The 12,112-nt window shown below is 40.4% G+C and overlaps 1 protein-coding gene across 1 annotated transcript in view; it reads left to right on the top strand.

The window, feature by feature from the left end:
• Positions 1-1,406: 1,406 nt before the first annotated feature.
• Positions 1,407-12,112, top strand: part of eno3 (enolase 3, (beta, muscle)) — a 26,687-nt gene continuing 15,981 nt past the window's right edge. Inside the window, exon 1 of the mRNA XM_056443159.1 lies at positions 1,407-1,442. The gene's annotated coding sequence lies outside the window, so the exon portion shown is untranslated. The remainder of the gene's footprint in view (positions 1,443-12,112) is intronic.

Here is a 12,112-nt window from a genome sequence, read left to right on the forward strand (position 1 = left end):
CTCACCACCTGTCTCACCACCTGTCTCATCACCTGTCTCACCACCTGTCTCATCACCTGTCTCACCACCTGTCTCACCACCTGTCTCATCACCTGTCTCACCACCTGTCTCACCACCTGTCTCATCACCTGTCTCATCACCTGTCTCACCACCTGTCTCATCACCTGTCTCATCACCTGTCTCACCACCTGTCTCATCACCTGTCTCACCACCTGTCTCATCACCTGTCTCACCACCTGTCTCATCACCTGTCTCACCACCTGTCTCACCACCTGTCTCACCACCTGTCTCACCACCTGTCTCACCACCTGTCTCACCACCTGTCTCACCACCTGTCTCATCACCTGTCTCACCACCTGTCTCACCACCTGTCTCATCACCTGTCTCATCACCTGTCTCACCACCTGTCTCATCACCTGTCTCACCACCTGTCTCATCACCTGTCTCACCACCTGTCTCATCACCTGTCTCACCACCTGTCTCATCACCTGTCTCACCACCTGTCTCACCACCTCCCCACCTGTCTGTGTCTCCAGCTCTCGTGGTGGTGTTTGGGTCCGGCGTGGGCAGCCAGGTGTCCGTCCCCGTGTTCAAAATGGTCACTCACCTGAAAACCAACAACTTATAAGACTTCCTGTTCCTGACAGACAAGATGCCCCGCCCCCCCCCGGACCCCCCCCCAGTTTGGATCATTTTCTTTCTGCATCAGGGAAACAACTCAGTGTTCAAAGGTCACCTGACAGCAGTGTTACGTCATCATGTGTCCTTCAATAAACGCTTTTATTCTGAAAAGCTCTGAGTTTGTCTGCTGATTACGAAATAAGAGAAGCATGTGCACGAGGCGTGTGGAGTTATATTTGGCTTCAGTAAGAAGAGGCTACAGGGAGTGTGTGTGTGTTGGGGTGTGTGTGGGTGTGTCTGTGTGTGTGTGTGTGTGTGTCTCTCTATGTATGTTTGTGTGTGTGTGTGTGTGTGTCTATGTATGTTTGTGTGTGTCTCTGTGTGTGTGTGTGTGTGTGTGTCTCTGTGTGTGTGTGTGACCTTTCCACTGACTCCTGACTCTGGCTCATGTTTCTCCTTCAGATGAACTTTGACCTTCTGTATCTCAGTGAAGGAGCATCTCACACACACATGTGAACACTTGAACACGTGAACTCACATGAACATGTGAACACGTGAACTCACATGAACACATGAACATGTGAACAAACTTAAATTTGAACAACTTAAATAATAATGTGTTGTAGTGCTTTCACAGTAAAGTGTGTGTGGCCAGCTCCTTCTCCTCCTCCTTCTTCCTCTTCTTCTTCCTCCTCCTCCTCATGCTCCTCCTCCTCCTCCTCCTCCTCCTGCTCAGCTCTATAAAAGCTCTGCAGCATGTCAGACAGACACGTTCTCCAGTCAGACAGGCAGTCAGACAGACAGGCATCGCCTCTTCTCAGGTATGAAACTGTTTCCTGTTGGTCTCAAACTCTTTCTGCTGCATGTCTTTTATTTTAAAAGTCTTCAGATATTTTCTCTTCCTGCTGTTTGTGTCCTTTGTCTTGAAGTAAAGGTCAACGCTGGGTGACCTCTAGCAGCCTGAAGGTCACCCAGCATTGACCTTTACACTGCCTCCCATGTCTAGTAGGATATACATATATATAATATATGTATATATATATGTCTATACATATATATATAATATATGTATATTTACATATATATGTATATACATATATATAAACATATACATAAATATTTATATATGTATATTTACATATATATATGGATATACATATATATAAACATATATATACATAAATATATATATGTATATATACATATACATATATATATATATATGTATATATATGCATATACATATATATGTATATATACATATACATATATATGTATATATGTATATATACATATATATATACATATCTATATATACATATATATGTATATATATACATATATATATGTATATATTTATACATATATATATATGTATATATTTATGTATACATACATATATATATATAATATATTTTGGAATAACACACGTCTTCAAACCTGCTTCAGTGGACAGTGTGTCTGGAGACACCTGTGTGAGTGTGTGTGTGTGAGTGTGTGAGTGTGTGTGTGTGAGTGTGTGTGTGTGTGGTGTGTGTGTGTGAGTGTGTGTGTGTGTGTGTGTGTGTGAGTGTGTGTGTGTGAGGTGTGTGTGTGTGGTGTGTGTGTGAGTGTGTGTGTGTGTGTGTGTGTGTGAGTGTGTGTGTGTGTGTGTGTGTGTGTGTGTGTGTGTGTGTGTGTGTGTGTGTGAGTGTGTGTGTGTGTGTGTGTGTGTGTGTGTGTGAGTGTGTGTGTGTGTGTGTGTGAGTGTGAGTGTGTGTGTGTGAGTGTGTGTGTGTGTGTGAGTGTGAGTGTGTGTGTGTGAGTGTGAGTGTGTGTGAGTGTGAGTGTGTGTGTGTGTGTGTAGGCCTTATTTACAGTCTAGTAGTGAATACAGGAGGACTCTATTACTATTGTTCATCTGGTCACATGCCATCTATTGTTCATCTGGTCACATGACATCTATTGTTCATCTGGTCACATGACATCTATTGTTCATCTGGTCACATGACATCTACTGTTCATCTAGTCACATGACATCTATTGTTCACCTGGTCACATGACATCTATTGTTCATCTGGTCACATGACATCTATTGTTCACCTGGTCACGTGACATCTATTGTTCATCTGGTCACATGACATCTATTGTTCACCTGGTCACATGACATCTATTGTTCATCTGGTCACATGACATCTATTGTTCACCTGGTCACGTGACATCTATTGATCATCTGGTCACATGACATCTATTGTTCATCTGGTCACATGACATCTATTGTTCACCTGGTCACATGACATCTATTGTTCATCTGGTCACATGACATCTATTGTTCACCTGGTCACGTGACATCTATTGTTCATCTGGTCACATGACATCTATTGTTCACCTGGTCACATGACATCTATTGTTCACCTGGTCACATGACATCTATTGTTCATCTGGTCACATGACATCTATTGTTCACCTGGTCACATGACATCTATTGTTCACCTGGTCACATGACATCTATTGTTCATCTGGTCACATGACATATATTGATCATCTGGTCACATGACATCTATTGATCATCTGGTCACATGACATCTATTGTGCACCTGGTCACATGACATCTATTGTTCATCTGGTCACATGACATCTATTGTTCACCTGGTCACATGACATCTATTGTTCATCTGGTCACATGACATCTATTGTTCATCTGGTCACATGACATCTATTGTTCACCTGGTCACATGACATCTATTGTTCACCTGGTCACATGACATCTATTGTTCATCTGGTCACATGACATCTATTGTTCATCTGGTCACATGACATCTATTGATCATCTGGTCACATGACATCTATTGTTCATCTGGTCACATGACATCTATTGTTCATCTGGTCACATGACATCTATTGTTCACCTGGTCACATGACATCTATTGATCATCTGGTCACATGACATCTATTGTTCATCTGGTCACATGACATCTATTGTTCACCTGGTCACATGACATCTATTGTTCATCTGGTCACATGACATCTATTGTTCATCTGGTCACATGACATCTATTGTTCACCTGGTCACATGACATCTATTGTTCATCTGGTCACATGACATCTATTGATCATCTGGTCACATGACATCTATTGTTCACCTGGTCACGTGACATCTATTGTTCATCTAGTCACATGACATCTATTGTTCATCTGGTCACATGACATCTATTGTTCATCTGGTCACATGACATCTATTGTTCACCTGGTCACATGACACCTATTGTTCATCTGGTCACATGACACCTATTGTTCACCTGGTCACATGACATCTATTGTTCATCTGGTCACATGACATCTATTGTTCATCTGGTCACATGACATCTATTGTGCACCTGGTCACATGACATCTATTGTTCATCTAGTCACATGACATCTATTGTTCATCTAGTCACATGACATCTATTGTTCATCTGGTCACATGACATCTATTGTTCACCTGGTCACATGACATCTATTGTTCATCTGGTCACATGACATCTATTGTTCATCTGGTCACATGACATCTATTGATCATCTGGTCACATGACATCTATTGTTCATCTGGTCACATGACATCTATTGATCATCTGGTCACATGACATCTATTGTTCACCTGGTCACATGACATCTATTGTTCACCTGGTCACATGACATCTATTGTTCATCTGGTCACATGACATCTATTGACCACCTGGTCACATGACATCTATTGACCACCTGGTCACATGACATCTATTGATCATCTGGTCACATGACATCTATTGTCCATCTGGTCACATGACATCTATTGACCACCTGGTCACATGACATCTATTGTTCATCTAGTCACATGACATATATTGTTCATCTGGTCACATGACATCTATTGTTCACCTGGTCACATGACATCTATTGTTCACCTGGTCACATGACATCTATTGATCATCTGGTCACATGACATCTATTGTTCACCTGGTCACATGACATCTATTGTTCATCTGGTCACATGACATCTATTGTTCATCTAGTCAAATGACATCTATTGTTCATCTGGTCACATGACATCTATTGTTCACCTGGTCACATGACATCTATTGTTCATCTGGTCACATGACATATATTGTTCACCTGGTCACATGACATCTATTGATCATCTGGTCACATGACATCTATTGTTCATCTGGTCACATGACATCTATTGATCATCTGGTCACATGACATCTATTGTTCACCTGGTCACATGACATCTATTGTCCATCTGGTCACATGACATCTATTGACCACCTGGTCACATGACATCTATTGTTCATCTAGTCACATGACATCTATTGTTCCTCTGGTCACATGACATCTATTGTTCACCTGGTCACATGACATATATTGTTCATCTGGTCACATGACATCTATTGTTCACCTGGTCACATGACATCTATTGTTCATCTGGTCACATGACATCTATTGTTCACCTGGTCACATGACATCTATTGTTCATCTGGTCACATGACATCTATTGTTCATCTAGTCAAATGACATCTATTGTTCATCTGGTCACATGACATCTATTGTTCACCTGGTCACATGACATCTATTGTTCATCTGGTCACATGACATCTATTGTTCATCTGGTCACATGACATCTATTGTTCACCTGGTCACATGACATCTATTGTTCACCTGGTCACATGACATCTATTGTTCATCTGGTCACATGACATATATTGTTCACCTGGTCACATGACACCTATTGTTCATCTGGTCACATGACACCTATTGTTCACCTGGTCACATGACATCTATTGTCCATCTGGTCACATGACATCTATTGACCACCTGGTCACATGACATCTATTGTTCATCTAGTCACATGACATCTATTGTTCCTCTGGTCACATGACATCTATTGTTCACCTGGTCACATGACATATATTGTTCATCTGGTCACATGACATCTATTGTTCACCTGGTCACATGACATCTATTGTTCATCTGGTCACATGACATCTATTGTTCACCTGGTCACATGACATCTATTGTTCATCTGGTCACATGACATCTATTGTTCATCTAGTCAAATGACATCTATTGTTCACCTGGTCACATGACATCTATTGTTCACCTGGTCACATGACATCTATTGTTCATCTGGTCACATGACATCTATTGTTCACCTGGTCACATGACACCTATTGTTCATCTGGTCACATGACACCTATTGTTCATCTGGTCACATGACACCTATTGTTCATCTGGTCACATGACATCTATTGTTCATCTGGTCACATGACATCTATTGTGCACCTGGTCACATGACATCTATTGTTCATCTGGTCACATGACATCTATTGTTCACCTGGTCACATGACATCTATTGTTCACCTGGTCAAATGACATCTATTGTTCATCTGGTCACATGACATCTATTGTTCACCTGGTCACATGACATCTATTGATCATCTGGTCACATGACATCTATTGTTCATCTGGTCACATGACATCTATTGATCATCTGGTCACATGACATCTATTGTTCACCTGGTCACATGACATCTATTGTTCATCTGGTCACATGACATCTATTGTTCATCTAGTCAAATGACATCTATTGTTCATCTGGTCACATGACATCTATTGTTCACCTGCTCACATGACATCTATTGTTCATCTGGTCACATGACATCTATTGTTCATCTAGTCACATGACATCTATTGTTCACCTGGTCACATGACATCTATTGTTCATCTGGTCACATGACATCTATTGTTCATCTGGTCACATGACATCTATTGTTCATCTGGTCACATGACATCTATTGTTCATCTGGTCACATGACATCTATTGTTCATCTAGTCACATGACATCTATTGTTCACCTGGTCACATGACATCTATTGTTCATCTGGTCACATGACATCTATTGTTCATCTGATCACGTGACATCTATTGTTCATCTGGTCACATGACATCTATTGTTCACCTGGTCACATGACATCTATTGTTCATCTGGTCACATGACATCTATTGTTCATCTGGTCACATGACATCTATTGTTCATCTGGTCACATGACATCTATTGTTCATCTGGTCACATGACATCTATTGTTCATCTGGTCACATGACATCTATTGTTCATCTGGTCACATGACATCTATTGTTCATCTGGTCACATGACATCTATTGTTCATCTGGTCACATGACATCTATTGTTCATCTGGTCACATGACATCTATTGTTCATCTGGTCACATGACATCTATTGTTCACCTGGTCACATGACATCTATTGTTCATCTGGTCACATGACATCTATTGTTCATCTGGTCACATGACATCTATTGTTCATCTGGTCACATGACATCTATTGTTCATCTGGTCACATGACATCTATTGTTCATCTGGTCACATGACATCTATTGTTCATCTGGTCACATGACATCTATTGTTCATCTGGTCACATGACATCTATTGTTCATCTGGTCACATGACATCTATTGTTCATCTGGTCACATGACATCTATTGTTCATCTGGTCACATGACATCTATTGATCATCTGGTCACATGACATCTATTGTTCATCTGGTCACATGACATCTATTGTTCATCTGGTCACATGACATCTATTGTTCATCTGGTCACATGACATCTATTGTTCATCTGGTCACATGACATCTATTGTTCATCTGGTCACATGACATCTATTGTTCATCTGGTCACATGACATCTATTGTTCATCTGGTCACATGACATCTATTGTTCATCTGGTCACATGACATCTATTGTTCATCTGGTCACATGACATCTATTGTTCATCTGGTCACATGACATCTATTGTTCATCTGGTCACATGACATCTATTGTTCATCTGGTCACATGACATCTATTGTTCATCTGGTCACATGACATCTATTGTTCACCTGGTCACATGACATCTATTGTTCATCTGGTCACATGACATCTATTGTTCATCTGGTCACATGACATCTATTGTTCACCTGGTCACATGACATCTATTGTTCATCTGGTCACATGACATCTATTGTTCATCTAGTCACATGACATCTATTGTTCATCTGGTCACATGACATCTATTGTTCATCTGGTCACATGACATCTATTGTTCATCTGGTCACATGACATCTATTGTTCATCTGGTCACATGACATCTATTGATCATCTGGTCACATGACATCTATTGTTCATCTGGTCACATGACATCTATTGTTCATCTGGTCACATGACATCTATTGTTCACCTGGTCACATGACATCTATTGTTCACCTGGTCACATGACATCTATTGTTCATCTGGTCACATGACATCTATTGTTCACCTGGTCACATGACATCTATTGTTCATCTGGTCACATGACATCTATTGTTCATCTGGTCACATGACATCTATTGTTCATCTGGTCACATGACATCTATTGTTCACCTGGTCACATGACATCTATTGTTCATCTGGTCACATGACATCTATTGTTCATCTGGTCACATGACATCTATTGTTCACCTGGTCACATGACATCTATTGTTCATCTGGTCACATGACATCTATTGTTCATCTGGTCACATGACATCTATTGTTCATCTGGTCACATGACATCTATTGTTCATCTGGTCATGACATCTATTGTTCATCTGGTCACATGACATCTATTGTTCATCTGGTCACATGACATCTATTGTTCATCTGGTCACATGACATCTATTGTTCATCTGGTCACATGACATCTATTGTTCACATGACATCTATTGATCATCTGGTCACATGACATCTATTGTTCATCTGGTCACATGACATCTATTGATCATCTGGTCACATGACATCTATTGTTCACCTGGTCACATGACATCTATTGTCCATCTGGTCACATGACATCTATTGTTCACCTGGTCACATGACATCTATTGTCCATCTGGTCACATGACATCTATTGTTCATCTGGTCACATGACATCTATTGTTCACCTGGTCACATGACATCTATTGTTCATCTGGTCACATGACATCTATTGTTCACCTGGTCACATGACATCTATTGTTCATCTGGTCACATGACATCTATTGTTCATCTGGTCACATGACATCTATTGTTCATCTGGTCACATGACATCTATTGTTCATCTGGTCACATGACATCTATTGTTCATCTGGTCACATGACATCTATTGTTCATCTGGTCACATGACATCTATTGTTCATCTGGTCACATGACATCTATTGTTCATCTGGTCACATGACATCTATTGTTCACCTGGTCACATGACATCTATTGTTCACCTGGTCACATGACATCTATTGTTCATCTGGTCACATGACATCTATTGTTCACCTGGTCACATGACATCTATTGTTCATCTGGTCACATGACATCTATTGTTCACCTGGTCACATGACATCTATTGTCCATCTGGTCACATGACATCTATTGACCACCTGGTCACATGACATCTATTGTTCATCTAGTCACATGACATCTATTGTTCCTCTGGTCACATGACATCTATTGTTCACCTGGTCACATGACATCTATTGTTCATCTGGTCACATGACATCTATTGTTCACCTGGTCACATGACATCTATTGTTCATCTGGTCACATGACATCTATTGTTCACCTGGTCACATGACATCTATTGTTCATCTGGTCACATGACATCTATTGTTCATCTGGTCACATGACATCTATTGTTCATCTGGTCACATGACATCTATTGTTCACCTGGTCACATGACATCTATTGTTCATCTGGTCACATGACATCTATTGTTCACCTGGTCACATGACATCTATTGTTCATCTGGTCACATGACATCTATTGTTCATCTGGTCACATGACATCTATTGTTCATCTGGTCACATGACATCTATTGTTCATCTGGTCACATGACATCTATTGTTCACCTGGTCACATGACATCTATTGTTCATCTGGTCACATGACATCTATTGTTCATCTGGTCACATGACATCTATTGTTCACCTGGTCACATGACATCTATTGTTCATCTGGTCACATGACATCTATTGTTCACCTGGTCACATGACATCTATTGTTCATCTGGTCACATGACATCTATTGTTCATCTGGTCACATGACATCTATTGATCATCTGGTCACATGACATCTATTGTTCACCTGGTCACATGACATCTATTGTTCATCTGGTCACATGACATCTATTGTTCATCTGGTCACATGACATCTATTGTTCATCTGGTCACATGACATCTATTGTTCACCTGCTCACATGACATCTATTGTTCATCTGGTCACATGACATCTATTGTTCATCTGGTCACATGACATCTATTGTTCACCTGGTCACATGACATCTATTGTTCATCTGGTCACATGACATCTATTGTTCATCTGGTCACATGACATCTATTGTTCATCTGGTCACATGACATCTATTGTTCATCTGGTCACATGACATCTATTGTTCATCTGGTCACATGACATCTATTGTTCACCTGGTCACATGACATCTATTGTTCATCTGGTCACATGACATCTATTGTTCATCTGATCACGTGACATCTATTGATCATCTAGTCACATGACATCTATTGTTCACCTGGTCACATGACATCTATTGTTCATCTGGTCACATGACATCTATTGTTCATCTGGTCACATGACATCTATTGTTCATCTGGTCACATGACATCTATTGTTCATCTGATCACATGACATCTATTGATCATCTGGTCACATGACATCTATTGTTCATCTGGTCACATGACATCTATTGTTCACCTGGTCACATGACATCTATTGTTCATCTGGTCACATGACATCTATTGTTCATCTGGTCACATGACATCTATTGTTCATCTGGTCACATGACATCTATTGTTCACCTGGTCACATGACATCTATTGATCATCTGGTCACATGACATCTATTGTTCATCTGGTCACATGACATCTATTGTTCATCTAGTCACATGACATCTATTGTTCATCTGGTCACATGACATCTATTGTTCATCTGGTCACGTGACATCTATTGTTCATCTGATCACGTGACATCTATTGATCATCTGGTCACATGACATCTATTGTTCACCTGGTCACATGACATCTATTGTTCATCTGGTCACATGACATCTATTGTTCACCTGGTCACATGACATCTATTGTTCATCTGGTCACATGACATCTATTGATCATCTGGTCACATGACATCTATTGTTCATCTGGTCACATGACATCTATTGATCATCTGGTCACATGACATCTATTGTTCATCTGGTCACATGACATCTATTGATCATCTGGTCACATGACATCTATTGTTCACCTGGTCACATGACATCTATTGTCCATCTGGTCACATGACATCTATTGACCATCTGGTCACATGACATCTATTGTTCACCTGGTCACATGACATCTATTGTTCACCTGGTCACATGACATCTATTGATCATCTGGTCACATGACATCTATTGATCATCTGGTCACATGACATCTATTGTTCACCTGGTCACATGACATCTATTGTTCACCTGGTCACATGACATCTATTGATCATCTGGTCACATGACATCTATTGTTCATCTGGTCACATGACATCTATTGTTCACCTGGTCACATGACATCTATTGTTCATCTGGTCACATGACATCTATTGTTCATCTGGTCACATGACATCTATTGTTCACCTGGTCACATGACATCTATTGTTCATCTGGTCACATGACATCTATTGTTCATCTGGTCACATGACATCTATTGTTCATCTGGTCACATGACATCTATTGATCATCTGGTCACATGACATCTATTGTTCATCTGGTCACATGACATCTATTGTTCATCTGGTCACATGACATCTATTGATCACCTGGTCACATGACATCTATTGTTCACCTGGTCACATGACATCTATTGTCCATCTGGTCACATGACATCTATTGTTCACCTGGTCTCATGACATCTATTGTTCATCTGGTCACATGACATCTATTGTTCATCTGGTTACATGACATCTATTGTTCCTCTGGTCACATGACATCTATTGTTCCTCTGGTCACATGACATCTATTGTCCATCTGGTCACATGACATCTATTGTTCACCTGGTCACATGACATCTATTGTTCACCTGGTCACATGACATCTATTGATCATCTGGTCACATGACATCTATTGTTCATCTGGTCACATGACATCTATTGTTCATCTAGTCACATGACATCTATTGTTCATCTGGTCACATGACATCTATTGTTCATCTGGTCACGTGACATCTATTGTTCATCTGATCACGTGACATCTATTGTTCATCTGGTCACATGACATCTATTGTTCATCTGGTCACATGACATCTATTGTTCACCTGGTCACATGACATCTATTGTTCACCTGGTCACATGACATCTATTGTTCATCTGGTCACATGACATCTATTGATCATCTGGTCACATGACATCTATTGTTCATCTGGTCACATGACATCTATTGATCATCTGGTCACATGACATCTATTGTTCATCTGGTCA

Source organism: Pseudoliparis swirei, chromosome 21, assembly GCF_029220125.1.
Source record: "Pseudoliparis swirei isolate HS2019 ecotype Mariana Trench chromosome 21, NWPU_hadal_v1, whole genome shotgun sequence".
Taxonomy (NCBI): Eukaryota; Metazoa; Chordata; class Actinopteri; order Perciformes; family Liparidae; genus Pseudoliparis; species Pseudoliparis swirei.